Source organism: Petaurus breviceps, unplaced genomic scaffold (genome assembly GCF_028583685.1).
Source record: "Petaurus breviceps papuanus isolate PSGF00001 unplaced genomic scaffold, PetGlider_PUasm1.0 90734, whole genome shotgun sequence".
Classification (NCBI taxonomy): domain Eukaryota; kingdom Metazoa; phylum Chordata; class Mammalia; order Diprotodontia; family Petauridae; genus Petaurus; species Petaurus breviceps.
Window position 1 is genome coordinate 11,830,544 of NW_027187327.1, and position 12,279 is coordinate 11,842,822.

Consider the following 12,279-nt stretch of genomic DNA (forward strand, 5'->3'; position numbering starts at 1 on the left):
ATAGATAGATAGATAGATAGATAGATAGATAGATAGATAGATAGATGGATGGATGGATAGATGGATAGATGGATAAATAGACAGACAGATAGATAATAGCATAGTGGACAGAATGTTGGATTCATAGTCAGGAAGACCTGGGTTTCACATCCTACAACTGACACATACTAACTACATGACCACAAAATTCCGAGTAGAGAATTTTGTATTTGTAAGAGGGTTATTATTCTGTTGTTTGTCTTTCATTTTCCAAGAGTACTGATATCATGGATGATGTCTTGACCTGCACATGAATTGGATTTAAGTGGAGCGGAGTCACACAAAGTCATCAGTCTCACTTTCTTTTCCAGAGTCAGTGAAGTACAGCAGCAGGACAAAAGTCAAGGAGACTGGCAGTGGCCCAGGATGCAGTGGGTGATGTTGGCATCTTTGATGGCTGACCAAGCTCTAAATGCTCCAGAACACCTGCTTCAGCCACCTTCAAGGTCTTTGAAACAAATTGTTCTCATCTGCCTGTTCCTCTGAGGCAAGTCTTCACATGTTTTTCTTTTCTTTTTTGGTAAGACTGGCTTATTAGTTACATGGCAAATGATATAATCCATTATGCTACCATTTAATTTTTATAGTTATTTTCTATGAGAACTAAAGGTTTTATTTACTTCATAAAATAATATGATTAAACTCAGCCAAAAGATTTCACTCCTGACTTTTCCATGTACAGAAGTAGTTAACTTTGATAGACTTGCATCCCCAAGATAAGTAAGCTACTATCTTGAAGAGGATTTGCATCCTAAAAGACAGCTATGATGCTGTCACCTCCTTGTCCAAAAACTTTTAGGAGTTCTGTATTATCACCAAAATAATCTCCTTTGCTTGTCATTCAAGGCCCTAATTGATAGACTACTTCTCGTTATGCATCCTATGTTATGAAAGGCAAGTTGGACTGTTTATTATCTCCACAACATACCCTATGGCTTCCATCCTTTGTGCTTTTGGCTCATTTTACTCTTTAAGCTAGGGATGCCTTGGCTTTCTACTTTCTATCATTTTTAATGCCCAACTCAAATGTCATTTCCTCCATGAAATCTTCCCTGAATTTCCCAGGGTAGAAATCATTTCTCTATCACTTTAACTACCCTAAATATTTGCACTTTCATATCCTGCCTTTCATAATAATTTCTTATTGTACTTTCATATTCTGCCCATCATGATAATTCCTATCATGTCTCACCTCTCCTGCTGTTGTGCAGTCATTTTTCAGTCATGTCCCAATTCTTCATGACCCCATTTTGGGATTTCTTGGCAGACAGTGTAATGGTTTGCCATTTCCTTCTCTAGCTTATTTTACAGATGAGAAACTAATACAAACTGGGTTAAGGGACTTGCCGAGGGTCACACATCCAGTAAGTGTCAGACTTCAACTCAGGAAGATTAGTCTTCCTGGCTCCAGGCCCAACACTCCATCCATAGCACCAGGCAGCTACCCACTTATTGTGTCATAGGAAATGATAAAAGGGAAGTTTCAGAGACAGCTGAGAATATTTTTAGGAACTTATGCTGAATGAAGTGAACAGAACCAGAAAAACAATTCCTACAGTGACAACAATATAAAGACAAACAACTTGGAATGACCTAGGAACTCAGTTCAAGACAGTGACCAACACAGCTCCAGAGAATCAATGACAAAGCATGCTACCCATCTTCTCACACAGAGGTGATAGATCAAGATACAGAATGAGACAAACATTTTGGGGCATGGCCAATATGGACATTTATTTTGCTTGACTATTCCTATTTGTTACAAGAATTTTGTTTTTCTGTTTTTGGCAGTGGAGGAAAAGAAAAGCAGGAAAGAAAAATAAATGTAAAAAAGAAAAGGGGGTAATGAAGAATAGAAGCTTATTGGAAACCAGAATATATATAGATATCGATATATATATAGAGAGAGATATAAATATATATATAAACATGGACACATCTGATTTTTCTGTTATTTCCTTCATTAAAAAACACATAAACAGAATGGTTTAAGACAACTGTAGTTGCTATGATAGTGTCAATCACACACTCTTTTCTTACCTTTTACATTAATATATTTTGCCTGTTAGTGTCATTTAATTAAAACAGCTACTGAAAATACCTTCTACTACTGAGTTTAAAAGTTAATTAATGATTATCTTTTCACGATATTATTTTTAGCAAATGATTTAATACGGACACATATATCTTTGTGCATATGTACAATAAAAAGTTATATATGTTAAGTGAAAATTATTTCCAGATGCTTTCTTTTTCTTTTCAGTAAAAAGTTTCTCAGTAATTTAGTATATGGAATGAAGGATTTTACTAGAGATTTTTCTGAGTTTTTATTTTTATTTTTTTCTCTAAGACTCCCAATTCTTAGAAGTGATGCCAGGTACAACAGGTTTTCCCTCTTAATTCTAGTATCATTCTCCATTGGTTATTTCCACTTCGTTCCATATATAATTTATATGTACACAGTCCCTTCCCTGTTGTCTTCCCCAGTGGTGTGAGCTCATTGAGGTCGGTGACAGTTATCTTTTCTTGTGTCCCCAGTGCTTAAAACATTACCTGGCACATAGAAAGCACTTAATAAATGCTTGTTGACTGTCTATAATGTCACAACCTTTTGGTTCTCTTATTATGTATAATATTATTATAATGAGATCTTATTGGACCTTTGATTTAAATGTATTGGGAACTCCCAGTAAAGGAAACTCTTTCTACCAACACACATCAGCATCTTCTCTGAAACTTGTATTGTAACTCAATGAGAAGTTAAGAAACTTGCTTAGGATCACACAGCCAATATATTTCAGAGGCAGAATTTGAACCAAGATTTTCCTGGCTCTGAAGCATTCTATCTTTCCATTATGCTATACTACCTCTCACCAAATAGTAATTGTTGAGGACCACAGGCCAGTGGGACTCTGACCCTGATGGCTGAACAAGTCCTCTTAGGTGTTTGGCCTGCTGATGGCCCTGGATCAGTTTCCCATCCCCCAAGAAAGATCTCAAACACACAGGTGTGAGGATTATGTCCTCAAGATAAGCATGACATTTACACCCATGGCCTGGAACAGAGAAGTGCACAATGTCCTCAGGGGAAAACTATTAGGGAGGAGGATTATGGCTCTATAAAGCTTGTGCCTATCGGAATAAACATTGGCACTTTACTTTCACCATTCTGAGAGTCGCGTCTTTTTATGCACCCACACAACCTCTGGGGGGGGTAACACTTTCTCAGCCCTGTCTGTGGACGGCAGGGCTCCTACACTTTCTCAGTCCTGCTGCAGGACAGCAGGGTTCCCCATAACTGGCTCCCCACAAGTAATAATAATGATGTTGATGCTAACAGCTAATATTTATATAACACATCAAAGTTTACAAAGTGCCTTAGATATATTATCTCATTTTATCTTTTTAGCAACTCTGTGAATTGAGAGCTGTCATTATCATCATTCTACATTCTCAGGAAACTAAGGCAGGCTAGTTAAGTGACTTGACCAGGGTAATACAGTTACTAAGTATATGGGTCAGGATTTAATCTCTGATCTGACACTCTATCCACTAGACCGCCTAATATAGAATTCTATATTCACTATGACTGGTCAGAACATTGTGCTAATGAGACTAAGATTTCAAGTTCAAGTCAGTCAGTTTTGCTCTAATTCATAATTTCTGACTGACTACCCTCCTGATCCTTACCAACTGTGTTGAAAATATATTCTATCTATGGGGAATGGGTATGAGTATGGAGTGATCATTGATGATCCAGTACTCCTGTAATACAGAAAATCTGATCTAGCAATAATTTCATGTTCACACTTTTGAAAGAATACATTTATTGTTAACTATTCATAAGAAGGCATAATGGTGTACTGGACAGAATATTCAAGTAGAAACCAGGGTTCAAACCTTTCTGTGAATCTTACTTGCTATAAGACCCTGGGCAAATTATAAAACCACTCTGTACCTTGAGCAACTTTAGGAAATTTTTACTATGGTGATTTGCCTTAGTGAAGAGAAGCTTATATCAGAAATTTTTGATGATGGATAAATCCCTTTACAAGGGATCCCTTTATAAGGGTTATTCTAGGGGAATATTAATATGTGTTGGAGGTGGGGGAAGGGGAGATGGTGATTGTGATTTTTTCACATTCTCCTCCATCTATGATGAATCTATGTTGCTCAGTCCTTTCTGAGTCTTTGTGACCCCATTTGGGGTTTTCTTGGCAGAGATACTAGAGTGGTTTGCCATCTCCTTCTCCAGTTCATTTTGCCCAATGAGGAAACTGAGGCAAACAAGATTAAGTGACTTGCTCAGAGTCTCACAGCTAGTAGGTATCTGAGGCCAGGTTTGAACTCAGGAAGAAAAGCATTCCTAACTCCAAGCCCAGAACTCTATCCACTGCACCCCCTAGCAGTCCTACGATAGAATATGCAATAGAGAGGTAAGCCAATAAATATGGAATGCAGGGATGTCTCAATGCAGAGAGATTTTTTGAAGGTGGAAGAGAAAGATGAGAATGAAAGGCCTGGCCACATACTCCATTCCCTTCCCATCACCCCCATGAAAACACTTCCTACCCTAACACTAGCTTTAGGCCATGGTAATACAGGGACAGAGATGCAAATCAAAGGGATGTATCTGAAAACTCCTAGGATAGAAGAGGCCAAAAGGACCTGTACCTCCTCAAGGGAAAGATGAGTTGAAGTGTCCTGAATTTCAGAGCCATCAGAAAAGTGTGCAAAGACACTGAGCCTCTTAGAAGTATTGCCATACAGATAGGAAATATCAGAATCCCATTCCCCATGTTGTTGACTCCTAACTCCAGCTTTCTAGTCGCATCATACCCTGACCAACTTCAATCCTTCAAATCAAGAAAAAAAATCATAAAATTAGGTAAGGGATTAAGTCAGGGATCAGCCAATAAATCATTTTTTCAGCAGCATGAAGATAAACTGATATCAGCACTCCTCTCACCTCCTACACACTCATGAGCTTCTCATTGCTGTTGCATAAAGTCCCTGAACAACCCCTCTGCCAAAGCCCTTCCTTTGGCCCTGGATTCCTCAACACAGGATGCAAATGGAGGCCTTCCTGACTCCAAATCTAGCACCCTTTCCACTAGAGAACTCTAAGGGTCTTTCCAGTCTAAATCTATGATATTAGGATACAACATTTTAAGCATTCACTGATGCAAAAAAAAAAAAGTTTTGAGTTTGAAGATATTCTAAAATTCTGCCCTTACCTGTAGTTAAGTTAGTTATTTTATCTGCACATAAATAGCGGTGCAGGTTGTAGTGATTAGCAAAGTAGTTTTGGCATAGGCTACTTTAGACCTAGTAAATTAAGAACCACAGAAAAATATCTCACATTACATTGTTTAGATACAGGAACATAAGTACATAAGTATCATGGTAAAAGAACCTATTAATTTGTCATGACTAGATAAATCACATAATACCAAGTAAAGCAAAGAATAGAAGTTAAAAAAAATCTATCTACAAAAGTTGTGCTATGTCACTCAATTCAATTACTTTTCTATTTAATAATTTACTGATGATCTGATCTGATACATTCTGGGTCCTCAGACTATCTATGCTCTGCAGCTTCCAAAATTCATATCCTTTATTATTTCCCTAATTTTTTTTTGTTTCTTTCACTTAATTTGGTTTGGTTTGTTGTTTGTTCCTTTTTGTTTTGTTTTTGCATTATGGATCCCTTTGGGAGTCTGGTAAGGCCTAGAAACCCCTTTCCATAATAATATCTTTAAATGCAGAAAATAAAATCTATAGAATTCTAAAGGAAACCAATTATATTGAAATATAGCTATCAAAATAGTTTATTTTTTGATGTTCTTGAACCCCTGATTAAGAACCTCTGCTGTAGTGGATCTCTCTTTTTTCTCATGGGGCTCTCTGCCTGTTTGGTGAAGGAATGCAGTGCCATGGCTTCCCCAACTGTTTCTGATTATGTACCACCCCTTCCCTCCCAAATCCTGACCCAAAGAAACAGCCTGACTCAGCAACCTGACTGTTTAAAGGAGCCAAAGCATTTTCAGGCCACCTTTCATTATAAGTTAGATCCACTGAAATAATTTTACAGAATATGGCACTGAATTTTTGAAAGATTGAAAACCCTTCATTTAAAATTATTGAAGTAGTTTAATCCTTGGGACATTTTATTTTGAGTCAGAAGACATGGGTTTGAATCCTTGGTTCTGAGGATTAAAATGTTGATTTGAATACTTTCTTCACTTCCTCCCACCCCCAACCCAAGATTAACCTTCAGCTTCATACTTCTGTTTCATAATCTCTACCCTATGAATTTTTCTATTCACATAAATTCTTTAGATGGACATTGACAGAACATTCTGATTTCTCTTGCAGATCAGGCTTTTGCAACACATCCCTCTCCTTTCTTGATAGTTCTAATCCTAGCTTATTTCAGACTCTACCCAAATATAATAACATTTATTGTTCTAGTGCTTATGTTGAGACCATAAAATATAATATTTTCCATAGATAAAGATGCAATATGCATGCATCTGTTTTCTTTACTTGTCTGTTTTATTTGTCTTTGTTGAAGTGGGAACTTCTGACTCATATTCCCTTTATCACAACTATCTGTTTTATTTATTCTAACTGTCCTTGAGAGTGCTGAGTGGTTCCCCTCATCTCTGTGCTTTTTGTCTTCACTGAGTTTTAAATGGTATGTCTAATGTTTTGACAGAAGCTGTATTTGTACAAGACTGTTCATCCCTTCTCCACACTGACCCAATCAACTTGGTTGACAATTCTCTTAATTGAAGAATGGAGACTTGAATTTCACTAACCTTTTTCCTAATTAATTGGAAGTTGACACTGAGAAGCAGCATGTCATAACAGATAGTGAGCTGACTTGGGAGCTAGGAAGACTTGAGTTCAAATCTTACTTCTTACAAATAATGGCTGTGTGACCCTGGGTAAGTCACTGATTCTGGGTAAGTCTCAGAGCAGCTCTCTAAGACTAGGAACTTACTTTTTTTTGAGCAATCAAAGTTAAATGACTTGCCCAGAGTTACAGAGCTTTCATTGATAGAGGGAATTTCTTTATGTAAGTGTTCACTTTGCCAAAGAAGTCACTGATCCAGTCCCTATCCTAAAATAATTTATTGATTACAAAGTATACAATTACTTTTATAATTCCAATTAGGATAGAAGTCAGACCTGTGATTTCATTGGCATAGAAAACTCCCTCCAATTATAGATCTAAAAAGGATCCTTTTTAAAGAAATAAATTGTAATAATAAATATAAACAGCAATAGGATATGAAAGATAATAACACATAAGGATAAAAAGTGAGTCTGGGTTTTAATTAGTACAGGAAATTGCATGTACTAATGAAGGTGATCCCTTCACTGAAATGTATATTCTTAGAAAATTACCAAGAGCACCAAGGGATTGGTGCATGACTTGCTAAGAATCACACAATTAGTGTGGGTCAGAGACAGGACTAGACCTCAAGTCTTCTTTTCCCCAAGGTTAACTCTCTAGTCCCTAAATCATGATACATGTCATATGAGCCAAAATTTCTTTTAGATCATAAACATGACTTGTAGTCATCCATGTTGCATAGAAAGATGAATAGATATTTAAACTCATTTCAGTAAGTATTTGTTAAATACATGCTTTTGGCAGACCTTGATTAGACATTTTTAGGGCTATATGGAAATATTAATCATGGCCCAGAGCCTCAAGAAATTCCCTATCTCAAGACATATACACATGAAAATTATATGCATAAGACAATACAAGTATACAAGAAATAGTTAATTTTTTTGTCTGCCCTACTTCCTCTTGACTTTCCCAGAATCCCCCCCCAAAAAAATCCAAAACTATTTCATCTAAAACAACCTATAGAAACCAACACCAAAAGGAAGAGAAACTGAACTTAAGAATTATTTTCTTTCAAAGAATTACCCTCTAGTAACATAAGAAAAAATCAATCCAAATTTAAAGCAAAATGAATCATAGTGAGATTTCTCCTTCTTTCACTGTGAAATAACCACATACATGTTTAAGTAAAAGAAAACAGATGGTATATTACACAAAGCTGAGATAGCATTTAAATGAAATTTCTCAAAATTATAAGAAAACCATACATAAGATGTATATGGAGATTTAATTAAAAACAGATTTTTTATTTTGCTCATTTTTAGAGAGCCATTATATTACATTAATGAGTTTTTCTTTCTTTACCTTAAAACCCTCCAAAAGAAAACACATGCAGTCTAATAATAGCAGTTATTAATCACCACCATTAGTGTAAACAAATGCAGACATTAATGTAAATGAAAAATCCCCTTTGGATCAGGGTGTGAACAAGGAATTTATAAAAGATTACTGTATTTCCCAAGACAGAGAGTCATGAACAATTAAATGCTCAGAATTTGGGAAGAAAAAGCAGTAGGAAAAGAAGTTAGTGTATCCAGGGAGGCATTACGTGATTGAGGGGAACCAGCAAGAGAACAAAGTACAAAGTGATGGTCTAAGAAATCTGGGACAGAAATGGAAAATGTTGGAGAAGCTGTAGGAAAAGAAGCACATTAATACACTTTTGGTGGAGCTGCAAATTGACCTATCCATTCTGGAAAGCAATTTGGTACTACACCCCAAAAGTTACTAAACTATGCATATTCATTGACCCAGCTATAATAACTACTAATCCTATACACCCAAAGAGATCCAAGAAAGAGGAAAAGGACCTATGTGTCCCAAAATATTGATAGCAATTCTTTTCATACTAGCCAAAATTTGGAAATGATGGTGTGTGTGTGGGGGGGGGAGGGATATCCTCCTATTAGGAAATAGCTGAACAAAATAGGGAATATAAATATAATGGAAAAGTAATGTGCCATAAGAAATTGGGCATTTTCAGAGAAAACTGATAAGACCTCAATGAATTGATGCTAAATGAGTTGAGGAAAATAAGGAGAATACTTTATGAAATGAAAATACTATAGAGAAAAAAAATGACTTCTAGACACAGAACTCTGATCAATGAGAAAACAGTGCAGAAGACTGAAAAATGAAACATATCTTTCACTACCTGCCAGAGAGGTGATGTACTTAAAATGCAGACATACATTTTGGGGGTGTGGTGATTGTAAGAATTTGTTTTGCTGGATTCTGCAGGTTTCTAATAAAGGTTTTATTTGGATGGGGATTATTTAATTTATTTGAAAAATAAAAATATTTTTTAAAAGAATTGATAAATTACTAAACTTTTTTTAGTAGTAAACAATGAGTAACAATCATATATTTCAGGAAACATATCAAAGAGCGGTGATTTTATGCATGTCAGTATTTTTCCCCCACCAGTTTGAAACACAACATCCCCCTCCAAGCTTTAGGAGAGATTTTATAAAGTTGTGGCCAAAGAAAATTCATCACCTGGTGGCCAGTCTTCTGGCTTCTCCAGACTTGGCAAGACTAGTCCTCAGATGAAAGACAAGAAGTCCATCACTCCACCAGTCCTGCCTTTCCAACTTGGCAGGACCTTCTTTCCAGAGCTTGGGCTCTCCTAGAACAAACTTAAGAACTCAGAGCACCCCCTCCAACACAATAAGACATCAGAGGTAAAATGTATACAAAGACTAATGCTAATCTTTACTATAAATACAAGGTGTCCCAAAAGTCTTAGTACAAGTTTACATTTCAATACCTTAAAACTGAAGGCAGCTAGGTAGAGCGGTGAATAAAATATTAGACCTGGAGTCAGAAAGATCTGAGTTCAAATGTGACCTCAGATACTTAGCTGTGTGACCCTGAGCAAGTCACGTAACTTGTCAGTATCATATTCCTCATTTGCAAAACTGGAGTAAGGTTATTGTAAGGATAAAGTAGTATTTGTGAAGCTCTTTGCAAACCTTAAAGTGCTATAAGAATGCTAGTTATAATTTTTATTATTAATGCAATTACCAGTACTAATAACAACTTAACATTTATATGGAATATTGAAACTTACAAAGTGCTTTCATCACAGTCCCCCCATGAGGTAGTTAGAATAAATACTACTATCCTCATTTGATGGGTGAGTAAATTAAGGCTCAGAAGGAGTAAGTGAATGCACGCAAAATCTTCCACACAGTGAGTATTAAAACAAGGTTCCCAACCCAGGTTTTCTCTCAGTCAGTACAAGTCACATTCCTTACCGAATGGTTTCAGTAAGTTGTGACCATGCTCTATAATTGACCAAATAAATATTTCATGTTACAAAATTTGAAGAAAATTCATTTAGAAATCAAAAATTTGGGGAAGGGAAAAGGAAGGAAGAGAGGGTAATAGACAATTGATGGCTAAGCAAGAGCTATGTTGACTTTAGGCTAAGTTTTAGCAAGACAAGTCTAGAACTGGAAGCTAATTGAGCGACCTCCTTCTATTAAAGAATAAACTGAGTCACAAAGAACTTGTAGTCAGACCTGCCTAGGACCACATAGCCAGCCAGTGGAAAAGACAGGGTTACTGACTGTCCACCAAAGTATTTATTTATTTAATTCCTTTATAGGAGATTATCAATATCAATGGAATTCCTTTCACTACTTTCCATAAAGCTTCAAATCCTACTCATATTATCAAAACTGAAAAGATGTTCCCAATCAGTTCATGTGGACATCAAAATTTTATATTCCTACCTGCAGTAACAACAACAATAATAGTAATACTATCTAGCATTTATAGAACACCTACCATGTGCCAAACACTGTGCTAAGTATTTTACAAATATTATCTCATTTGAAATAACAAGCATGGAAAGTAGGTGCAATTATTATCCCCATTGAACAGTAGGGAAACTGAAGCAAACAGAAACTAAGTGACTTGCCCAGGGTCACACATCTAATAAGCTCCTGAGATCAGATTGCAACCTGGGCTCAAGGGTCTATTCACTATACATATTTAACTTCTTGTAGATATTGGATTAAGAAATTCACATGATTTCCAATATATCTTCATTTCAACTGGAACAAAAACTAGTCAAAATGTGTTTTCCACAGTTACCAACTTGGGGAATGATATCTTTTATCAGTTTTCATTCTCAGATCCTTCTGCCTAAGAATTGGAAGGAAAAATCAATGTGCTACCATATGCTACAGCCTTTGTGGCTAGAAAGATATGTATAAATCAGTGGTAAAGACAGCATGGATAGGATGTCTGATGAGTGATGAATAAGGAAAAACAAACATAATAAAAGTCACTATACAAAGTAATCTCTATACCATCTCTATATTTATTACCAACTGCTTCAGGCTTTAACTCATTTAAGAGTCAAACAAAGCAAAATCATCCATTTATCAGAATTTTGGACTCTGGCTTGAAGCAGCATAAGCTAAATTTTTTTTAATTCAGGAAGGGTTGTGATTAGTAAGAAAATTCAAGTTAATTCAATTTAAAATGGTATCCCCTAATCTTTACTCTAGCTATAATATATGGTTTGAGATACTGTGTGTGCTTTCTGTAAAAGATGAAGTGTGGTAGTATTCCAAAGTGAACCTGTTGGTGGCCTCATTCCTATTTGATGTTCTTTCAAAGTTTCCAGTGGTATTTATTTTTCAGAAATCCTCAAGGACCTGCTCCTACTTCCCTCATTTCTCTGACATTCCCCACACACACGCACACCCCTTGTCTGCCACTCTCAGGAGAGTTCCACTCAGTACTGTCTATTCTTCACTGGTTCAATTTCTGGTGAGTTTATTTTGGAAATAGATTGGCAGATGGCAATCATTACCACAGGACCTCCAGAGAATGGCACACAATAATAAGTGATGGACTCATCCAAATATTAATAAAGACCACACTCAACAAAATACAAAATATGGAAACTGAAAGAAAATGTATCTCCTATCCAAGCTTTGGAGAGGCTTTCGGAATAGACCGGGTTGGATCAGGTTGACGTTAATGACAAAGAAAATTGTCTTGAAAATTACTAACCTCTAAAAGCAACCTGCAAAAGCAATTCCTAATACCAGATACTCGTCAAAAGGATAGAAAGTTGCCTTCATTCTTACAAGGGAAAATTAATTATATGTTTTAGGTGGTAGATGTGACTCATATGTCCTAGGTTAATCATACACAACCCCCAGGGCATCTGTTTTTCTTTACTGGATTTTGCCACTGGCTGTGATTTGATTGATACATTTCTTAAGGAGGACCCCAGGAAGTTAAATATAGCAGTGACATTTATCTTTAAATAAACTTCTTTTTTTGTTGTT

General features: G+C 36.2%; 1 protein-coding gene across 11 annotated transcripts in view; it reads right to left on the reverse strand.

Annotated features, from left to right (window-relative positions):
* Positions 1-12,279, reverse strand: part of LOC138145372 (protein FAM9A-like) — a 650,020-nt gene that overhangs the window by 298,736 nt on the left and 339,005 nt on the right. The gene's annotated exons all lie outside the window — the stretch shown is intronic.